This window comes from Notechis scutatus, chromosome 1 (genome assembly GCF_049901735.1).
Source record: "Notechis scutatus isolate UNSWTSFEM ecotype Mainland chromosome 1, rNotScu1.2, whole genome shotgun sequence".
In the NCBI taxonomy this organism is placed as follows: domain Eukaryota; kingdom Metazoa; phylum Chordata; class Lepidosauria; order Squamata; family Elapidae; genus Notechis; species Notechis scutatus.
Genome location: NC_142009.1, coordinates 270,717,774 through 270,728,344, shown reverse-complemented (window position 1 = coordinate 270,728,344; position 10,571 = coordinate 270,717,774).

Below are 10,571 nucleotides of genomic sequence, written 5' to 3'. Positions count from 1 at the left end.
CCCCCAGAATGAGAGAAAGACAGACAGGGGGCCGTTGGAGCCAAGAAAGCAGAAACAAGCGGTGGAAAGAAGCCAATAGAAAAGAAGAAACACACCAGACAATAACTATTGGACACTCGAGCACAGTCAATGTGAAGAAGGTACTGGTACAAGTCACCATAGAAGGCCAACCATGTGAGATGGAGGTGGATTCCTGCTCGTATATGTCAATGGTATCATGGAACACTCTCAAACGCCTGATACCCGACATGAAAAGAAAGGAACTAGAAAAACAAAAACTCACACTTAAAGACTACCAGGGAAACAGAATTCCCGTAGTCAGAAACGGACATTTCCAGACCAAATTTGAAAAATACACGAAAGTCCTGTCATTGACCATAGACGACCGGGATCGTCCCAGTCTACTAGGACTCGAATGGTTCGAACCGCTAGGAATCGGAGCGACCGGAATAAACAACATCACTGAGACAGACTGGGAAGAGAACCTGATGAGAGAATTCCAGGACGTCTTCAATGAAGAACTGGGCAAGTACCGAGGGTCCCCTATCTCATTTAATTTGGATCCTAAGATAGCCCCAAAAAGGTGAGACGAGTCCCTTTTGCGTTAAAACCAAAAATTGATGAACAATTAGATAAACTTATCACACAGGGGGTATTAGAACCAATAGACCACGCAAGGTGGCAAACCCCAATTGTGACTCCTATCAAACTAGATGGGTCTGTATGCATCTGCGGAGACTACAAGGCCACCCTCAACCATGCGCTACAACAAAGCGCATACCCAGTTCTGGTGGTACAGCACCTGTTACACTCTTTGGGGAGGTAGAATTTTCACGAAATTAGACCTTGTGCAAGCTTATCAACAGTTACCAGTTGACTCAGAAACCGTGGAAGCACAAACAATAGTGACTCATAGAGGGGCATTCAAATGCAAAAGACTACAATTCGGAGTTAGCATGGCCCCAGGGGTATTTCAGAGTCTAATGGAGCGCCTACTGCAAGGAATTAAAGGGGTAGTGCCAGATTTTCATGACATGCTGGTATCAGCCAAGGACAAAGAACAACTGGAAGACCGCCTGAGGGAGGTCTTACAAAAATTTAAAGAGGCGGGACTTAAAGTTAAAAGAGAGAAATGCCAATTAGCCACTGATAAGGTTGAATTCCTGGGATACCTTATAGATAAAGAAGGGATCCACCCCACTGAAAAGAAAATCAGAGCAATCAAGGGAGCTCCCAGACCTGAAAATAAAACAGATTTACAAGCCTTCTTGGGACTTATTAATTTTTACAATGTATTTTTGCCGCAGAAGGCAATGATAGCAGATCCACTACACAGGTTGCTGGATAAGAAAGCTACCTGGACCTGGGGGCGACGAGAAGAAACCACATTCCAGGGAATCAAAGACTTAATTACATCAGACTGTGTACTAATCCAATATAGCGAAACCCTGCCACTAACGTTAACCTGCGATGCGTCACCGTTTGGCATCGGGGCCATACTCAGCCACATATTACCCGATGGAAGAGAAACACTGATCGCATTCCATTCAAAAACTCTATCAAAAGCGGAGTGGAACTACAGCCAATTGGATAGAGAAGCGCTGGCCGCAATAACAGGAGTTAAAAAGTTCCACAAGTACATCTATGGCAGGAAATTTTCACTGGTCACCAATCATAAACCTCTTTTAGTAATACTCACAGGAAACAATCCCACACCCAACATATTGTCACCGCGGATGATGAGGTCCGAATTCCTCGCTGCATACAACTATGAATTAATCTACCGGCCAGGAAAGAACATAACACACGCTGACGCCCTGAGCCGTTCTCCCTTACCTGAGTTAGATGATGATCTTGCACCAACCACATCAACCCTGCACATCGAGATGCTGGCAAACCTACCCATAACAGCAACAGACATTGCGAAGGAAACCACGAGAGACAGAATCCTGACGCGGATTTTAAATTGGGGAGGTAAAGGGTGGCCGGAGACCGAAAGTGATGAGACTGTTAAACCATTTCAGCACAGACAAACTGAGCTGTCAATTTTAAAAGGCTGTGTACTATGGGGGGATAGAGTTATCATACCAGACAGATTGAGGGAACAAATACTTAAACTATTACATGAAGGTCATCCAGGTATTGTCCGAATGAAGTCCCTGGCTAGGAGTTATGTATGGTGGCCAGGGATGGATTCGGATATAGGGAAATGGGTAGCAACATGCAAACGATGCCAAGAATCTAGACCTGCACCCCCTTCTGCACCTGCACTTGACTGGGAAATACCTAGGGGCCCATGGTCTAGAATACACATTGATTTTGCTGGACCAACTAAAGGGCATACATTCTTAATAGTAGTAGACGCTTACTCAAATTGGCTAGAGGTAAGCATTATGCACTCAACCACAACAGAAGCCATTATTAGACAACTAAGAAAGCTTTTTGCAATGCATGGATTGCCGGATTTAGTTGTATCTGACAACGGACCGCAATTCACTGCACTACCATTTGAGAGGTTCCTGGCTGAAGAGGGCATAAGACACACTTTAACAACGCCGGGGTAGACAGCTACAAACGGACGGGCGGAACGCATGGTCCGTTATACTAAGGAAACACTACACAGGCTAGAAGCTGGGGACATCCAGGAAAAAATATATAAATTGCTAACGATACAGCACATTACGCCAAATGCCACAACTAATAAAAGGCCAGCAGAACTATTGATAGGAAGAAAACTTAGATCTAGTCTAGATAGACTACACCCCACATATAGCACAGAAAAGCCAACAGACTCCTCCAGTAAGTGCCGCACATTTAAAACGGGACCTGGTCTATGCAAAAAACCTAACGGGAGAGCCATTATGGATACCAGCTAAAATAATCCAAGTAACAGGACCCCGGTCTTACAGAGTAGAGACAGAGGACGGAAAGAGCTGGAGGAGACATATAGACCAACTCAGATCAAGGGCCCTATTAAGAAACACTAACAATCAAAGGGAAGAAGGAGAAGAGCCCACACAAACACAGGAACCAAATCAAACATTAAACCAAAATAATAACCAAACCAGAGAGGGGGGAGACCCCTCAAACACAAATGAGAGGGGAGGGGGAGACCCTCCACAAGCACGAGAAATAACAAAACAAACCCTAACAACAACGCAACAACCAATACCATCATTAGCCCTGAGGGGAAATCGAAATCACATACCTGAAGAAATAGAAAACTTCGGAAGACTGGAGCAGGCATCGGAAAACCATCACGAAGCCACTCCTGGCAGGAGCAGCCGAGCCGACTCAACCAGCCCGGAAAGGCCAGGCGGGAGCAGCATGGCTGACTCCACCTTCCAGGAAGTTCCACCGAAGAGGACGGGAGGAGCAGCGAACCCGTCCGAGCAGTCTGAAGACAACACCATGACTGAATTGCGCAGATCCAGTAGAAACCATAAGAGCCCCACCTATTTACATGACTACGTAACATAGGGATAGCCTGATTGGTGGGACTGGACCACATAGGGAGGGGTGTTATATATTTGAATGTTTAAATGTTCCGTTCTGATTGGTTGGCCAGACGGCGGGAAACTTGAATAGCCGTCATTGGCCGAGAGCCACGAGCAGCCACTATAAAAGAGGCTGCCGCGGCTTCCTCGTTGTTCAGTTCCAGAGAGAAAATTAAAAGTAACTAAAGATTAACTGGTCTTGAGTCGTCTTTCCCGCAACTTAACAGCTTCATCACTGGAGGTTTTTAAGAAGAGACTGGACAGTCACTTGGCTGAAATAGTATACAATCTCCTGCTTAAACAGGGGCTGAACTAGAAGATCTCCAAGCTCTATTTTGATTCTGATTTGTATTCTTTTACAGTTCCTGGATTCCAATTCCTTTCTCCCAATATGTCCACAGCTACTCAAAGTTTAAACTTGACATGGCAATTTTATGCCAGAAAATCTACAGTACCTACAAAATACTGAAATACATTACAGTAAAAAAGACAACCTTACAGCTTCAGTTGTGACTTTTCTAGCCCATCCTTTTTGCTCAATTTCACTCAGTCTGTGACTATTAATTAAAGATAGCAATCATTTAATAGCAAGTGAAAGATTTCTTATGTTTCCAAGAACAAATGGTGACAGGCAGAATGTGAAAGTGCAGTCTGGGTTTAAAGTTTCTGCACTCCAGTTAATTACTTACTGTGATATTTGTTTTGCATGATTTTCTTTTCCCAGTAATTGAATGTGTCACTGAGTGACTTTAATGTAATGCTTGTTGGCTGACTATATTTGTTACGTATCACCAGGTATGTATGGCCTATAGTTCCTTGGATCTTGCTTGGTGTCTGCTGTGCTGATAATTCATTACTAGTTTCACACATCTTTTAGAACAGGGGTCTTCAAACTTGACAGCTTTAAGACTTGTGGACTTCAACTCCCCAAATTCCTCTTCCAGTCATGTTAGCTTAGGAATTCTGGGAATTGAAGTCCACAAGTATTAAACATGCCAAGTTTGAAGACTCTTGTTTTAGAACATAGTAGGGAATAGATAATTTCAGGAGGCACCAGGTCTTCACCTTTTTAGTGTATATGTGTGTGTGTGAAGTTGTGTGTATAATTAAAGCAACAATTTGATGCACACTTAGCTGAGGGCTAATATTACTGAATATGAAGATAAAAGAGCACAAGCTTTGCATGCAAAAAATTTCAAGCTCATCTTTAAATGGTCTTGAGAAAGAAGTCCATAGATCAGGGTGTCAAAATCAAGGCCCGTGGGCCAGATCCAGCCAGCAAGGTACTTAGATCTAGCCCACAAGGCTGCCCTGAAAACAGTGAAGGAGTGGCCTGTGGTGCCTCTGACAATGAAAATGGAGCTCAGGAGGACTGCATGCAGCCTCCCGAGCGCCATTTTCACTGGCAGAGGGTGGCAGGAGGCCATCGTAGCTGAAAACGGAGCTCAAGAGCCCATTTTCGCTGGCAGAGCACTTGGGCTGCCACAGGCACCCCTGACATGAGTGATGTCAAGCTGGACACCCCCCGCACGCTCCACACACCCCTGAGGTCAAATACAGCCCTGATGCGGCCCTCAATGAAATCGAATTTGACACCCCTGCCATAGATGATAGGACTGATGGACCAAATCAGCTCTCTATCATTTTCTTCCTTGCAAAGCTTTGGAAAAGCTGATGGAGAGCAGCCTTTTTCTTGCTATTTTCAAGCTTGAGGGGTTAGCTTCCTCAAAATTTTGTCAACTTTCTGGATTGATGATTCAGAAGCTACTGCTTCCCCTTTCCCATCATCAGATTGGCTGATCCTTGAGAATAGTGACTACTTTGGTTTTCAGCCACAACGTGCCATTTGGGGCATGAAGGCTATTGAAAGGGAATCCAAATGTTATCTTAAAAATGTCTCCATGAATCTGGAAGATTTTGTCATTTGTAATAAATAAGGTCTATCCAATGGATGTTTTTCAACTATAGCCCATGAATTATCTAAACAATATGCTTTGGATTTTACTCCAAATGATCATTTTTTATTCAGCATATTCTTTTATCATAAACAATTGAACCCAGAGTGTTCCCTCAAAGTACAAATAAAGGTAAAGGTTCCCCTCACAAATACGTGCTAGTCGTTTCCATCTCTACGGGGTGGTGCTCATCTCCGTTACAAAGTGCTGTCCGAAGACATCACCATGGTCATGTGGCCAGCATGACTAAATGCCGAAGGCGCACAGGATGCTGTTACCTTCCCACCAAAGTGGTCCCTATTTTTCTACTTGCATTTTTACATACTTTCGAACTGCTAGGTTGGCAGAAGCTGGGACAAATAACGAGAGCTCACTCTGTTACACGGTGCTAGGGATTCAAACCACCGAACTGCTAACCTTTTTGATAGACAAGGTCAGCGTCTTAGCCACTGAGCCACCACATCCCTTAAAGTACAAATAACCAGCAAGGGTGGGATTCTACCAGTTCGCACTTATTCGCTAGAACCGGTTGTTAACATTCTAAGCAGTTCGGAGAACCGGTTGTTAGAAGAAATTATTGGCCTAATCCTGTAAGGAAGGCAGGAAGGAAACATTCTGGTGTTGCTTACAGAAACTGCCTCACCGTTAACCATTATTACATTCTTGGCAGGACTAGACTTCCTCTCTCAGGAACCTCTCTGGAGCTTTTTCCCCCTCCTTTGCTGGTACTTTGCTTGTGTGGAGTGACCATTCAAAGTTACAATGGCACTGAAAAAAGTGACTTATGACCATTTTTCACACTTACGACTGTTGCAGCATCCCCACAATCATGAGAGGCCAGGCGAGGAGATGCATGCCTTAATGTGAGTGATATTGAGTTGGCCACACCCAGCCAATCACATGACCACCAAGCCATGTCCCCCCAGTCACATGACCACCAAGCCACATCTACCACCTAAGCCACGCCCACAGAACAGTTGTTAAAAATTTGAATCCCATCCCTGATCACCAGGCTCAATTTATCCTACTTTGGACACATTTACATGAAGATCCAGCTTTCTGGAGAAGGTGCTAATACCGGGAAAGATAGATGGAACAAGAAAAAGCTGACCTTCAGCAGCAAGACAGGATGGATTCAGTGGTAGTGGTCATGTGTACACTGTTGGAAGACCCGAAAGACTAGGTTAGGGACAGATTGTCATGGAGAATATCATATAGATACTGTATCTACATGATTACTAGGAGTCAACAACAACTTGATGGCAGAATGAAGGGCACTGGATTGCTCACTTTGGGGTATAGTTGTACATGTAATATAACAGGGTTTCCTGTAAAAGAATAGTATGTGTCTTAATTCCAGATGTGTTCTGTGAAAGCTTATGATTTACTTATAGATTGTTTAGCAGGGGGCTGTCAAATTCCTGCCCCAAGGGCCAGATGTGTCACACACTGGCCATGCCCATGCCCGGTTTAACGAAGGGGAAAAAAGTCCTGATCACATGACACTGCCGTGATGACATGCGTTTAACACACCTGGTCTAGCATAAACCATAGGATCCTTTCTTCTCCTCTCTCTTCTCTCCTCTCTCTTCTGTCCTTTCCTGATCTCTCCTTCCCACTTTCCTCACTTTAGCAGGATCAACCATCACTTCTTAAACCAGAGTAATGTAGGTTTCTTCTAGATAAATACTTTTGTAACAAAAGCTCTGCACTAATGCATTTTTTCTTCTTGTACATGTTCTATTACACTGCATCCAGACTATGAGCATGAGATTTTTTTCTTAGTTCCTCACAGTTGCTGAGGTATTTATTATTATAATTTTGACAGCTGTTCTCAACACCAGATTTGAAATAGTAAATGACTATATACAGAAAGGGTTTCCTTCTAGTGATTCCCTTCTAAAAGGAAAGGGCAATGTAGTTAAAACAAGACTAGCATGAAAGAGTTGAGAATAGGCATGGAGTTTGGTAGCACCACTAACCATTTTTATTAGGGAGATAAGCTTTTGGGAGCAATGCTGAAGGTGCTACTAGGTGCTGTGTCTATTGTAGCATATAGACAAAGCTGCTCTTTCCCCCAACTAAACAATTAGGAGATATCAGGGTTTCCAAGTGAAGCTGATTGCTTGCAGAAGAAGAAAAAATATGCAAAGAAAAGATAGGACACCCACCTCAAAGTATAGTATAATAAAGTTAGAATACCTAGAGAATTGAAACACCTGTGGGAAGAGGAAGAAATGGTATAACATAAATAAAGACATTCCCACTGCTGCATTTGATGTGAACAGAACTTTTAAAAACCAAACAATTGTTGAAGAACACTGTAGGTGCAATCTGATTTTATCTACAGTAGTAGAAAGCAACAACAAGGCATAGCCTAGCCCTAGACTTATATAAAGGCTATGGAACTTAATTAGAAAGTAAACTTGGTCATCTCTACTAAAGGAAGTATTGATAACTATGGTCCCCAGTGGAAGCATCATCCATTTAATCAGAAATTTTGAAGTACGTTCCTGCCTTTCAAGTGAACTTCTGCTGATGGCAAATGCTGGAGAACATTGACATTTACTAAGGTCTTAGCTTTTAATTATAGTCAGATATCAGGTTATGAGATAAATCAGACTTTAGACTTCTTGAGGTCATGAAATGTCTTCTGGAAGCCTATATGACAGCTACATTGAGCCGAGGAGGTACAGATATTAGGATGGTTCCTATTTATCCATATTTGTGGATGAGAAAGGTCTTTTCAAAAACCTATTCAACCCATAGAAGAACTTGCTTTTGCAATATAATTGTAAATATCTGCGAGACTGTCCTTGAGAGGCAGGAAGAGAAGGGGGCAAGAGATGGGAAGGGTGGAGATGTCCTTTCGGACTTGCAAGGTAGTATTAGTACTTAGAGTTGGAGCTTCTGGGTCTCAGCTACTTGTAAAAGTGGATATCAAACTTTCATTCAAAGTACATTTCCCCCATCCCCTCACATTTACACCCCAAGAGATTAGAGAGGGTCCTTTCTGTGATGTTTTCCATATCCTTATTTCTTTTGCAAGCTAGCTGCTTATTATCTGACTGTTGTCTAGTTGTTGTCATTATCATTATCTGTTGCTGCTGTTGCTCCACTTATCTCATAAAACCATTCTAATAAATAATTACTATAATACGTCGTATTAAGAATTATGGGAGTTAATCAATTTCTTTACTATTATTATCCACCATTTTATCAAAATAACAGTAATAAGAATAGGCTTCATATTCCCTTAATGAATGGTGGGTGATTGTTAGAAAGATGTTATAAGTCCCTAGTAAAAAGGTGTTCTTCTTCTTCTTCTTCTTCTTCTTCTTCTTCTTCTTCTTCTTCTTCTTCTTCTTCTTCTTCTTCTTCTTCTTTCTTCTTCTTCTTCTTCTTCTTCTTCTTCTTCTTCTTCTTCTTCTTCTTCTTCTTCTTCTTTCTTCTTCTTCTCTCTTTCTTCTCCTTCCCTCTCCTCCTCCTCCTCCTCCTCCTCCCCTCCTCCTCCTCCTCCTCCTCCTCCTCCTCCTCCTCCTCCTCCTCCTCCTCTCTCCTCCTCCTCCTCCTCCTCAGCATGAAGAAGCTCCACTCCACATGTTTCCAACCTATACGGTCCTGAATATATCTAGAAAAGATAATATTTTGATGGTGGTATAGGTCCTTAATGTAAATATAGCATTTCTATTGGTAACTGTACTTCCAATTACAGGTAGTCCTTGACTCTCACTTAGTGATTGTTTGAAGTTACAATGGCACTGAAAATGCCATTGAAGTTACAATGGCACCATTATCACACTTACAACCATTGTAGCATCTACATGATCACATTATTTACATTTGAATGCTTGACAACTGACTCACATTTATGATGGTGACAGTGTCTTGGGGTCATGTGATCCCCTTTTACAACCTTCTGACAAGCAAAGTGAATGGAGAAACGAGATTCACTTAACAACCATGTTATTAATTTAACAACTGCAGTGATTCACTTAACTAATGTGGCAAGAAGGGTTGTAAAATGGAGCAAAACTCACTTAACAAATTTCTCATTTAGCAAAAATAAAATTTGGGCTCAATTGTGATCGTAAGTTGAGGACTTACCTGTCCTGCTACCATGATTATAAAGTGAGTATGGCCACTACAATTATAGGAACTGCTGTGGTTGTCTCACATACTAACATACCAAAATGCCACCTATCAAGATTGATGTGGGCAAATGCCTAGAGTAGGTAAGTAGGTCTAAGTTGATGCCTGTTTCAATCTTTCTCTGCTTTCCTAGCTCTCAGGCAGCCCATGTATGTATACCATGGCAAACAGATCTATTCCTGAGAGTTGGAAAGGTGGAAGTCCACCCATTGCATTTTTGCCATGGTGAAAGAAACCTCTGTGTTACATCACATCACTTTGTGAGTATGGAATTGGAAGCCTTCTTAAAAGAAAATGTCATGCCCCTGTTGGAATCTGATTCCGAGAGGGAAGCTGAACAGCTGACAGGGAGTGGGAGTGTGGCTCCATTGGCTGTGGAAGAAACTGGGGAAGGGCAAAGTCTGGCTGGGCAGAGCAGGGGAGAGGTAGAACAAGGGAGAGGGAATTCAGAGGAAGACTCAGGCCCATCTCCTCTTCATCCTATGGCATGCAGGGAGGAACGGACAAGGGAGCAATGTGAATTGCATGGCTAACATGGGAGGAAAGGGCCCTGATTCCCTTCATTAGCTGCAGCTGGGAACACAGTGTTTAAAAAGGGAAGCTACACACAGCAAAGTTGTTGGAAGCAAATCGTGAGTGATCTGTTATTGTCAAGGCTTATCTGGGTTCCTGGTATCTTTCTAACTGTGTGTGTTTAGTTGGCCTTTCAAGTCTGCAATTCCTTATCCTGCCCTGTCAAGTTAATTGCTGCAGCGTGGTTTGTGTGAATTTTTATTTACAGTTTGTATGTACTTTGTTTTCGGACTGAATTTCCTCCACTTAAAGACTCTTCTTGGGAGAATTTTTTCTCCAGCCGAAGGTAACCTGGACACTGGGGGCAAAGTTGGAGGTATTAAAGCAACTCTTCTTGCTCATTTGACTGTGTTGCCTTTGTGTCACACCCTAGGTCATCACAGAAACAAGGCTC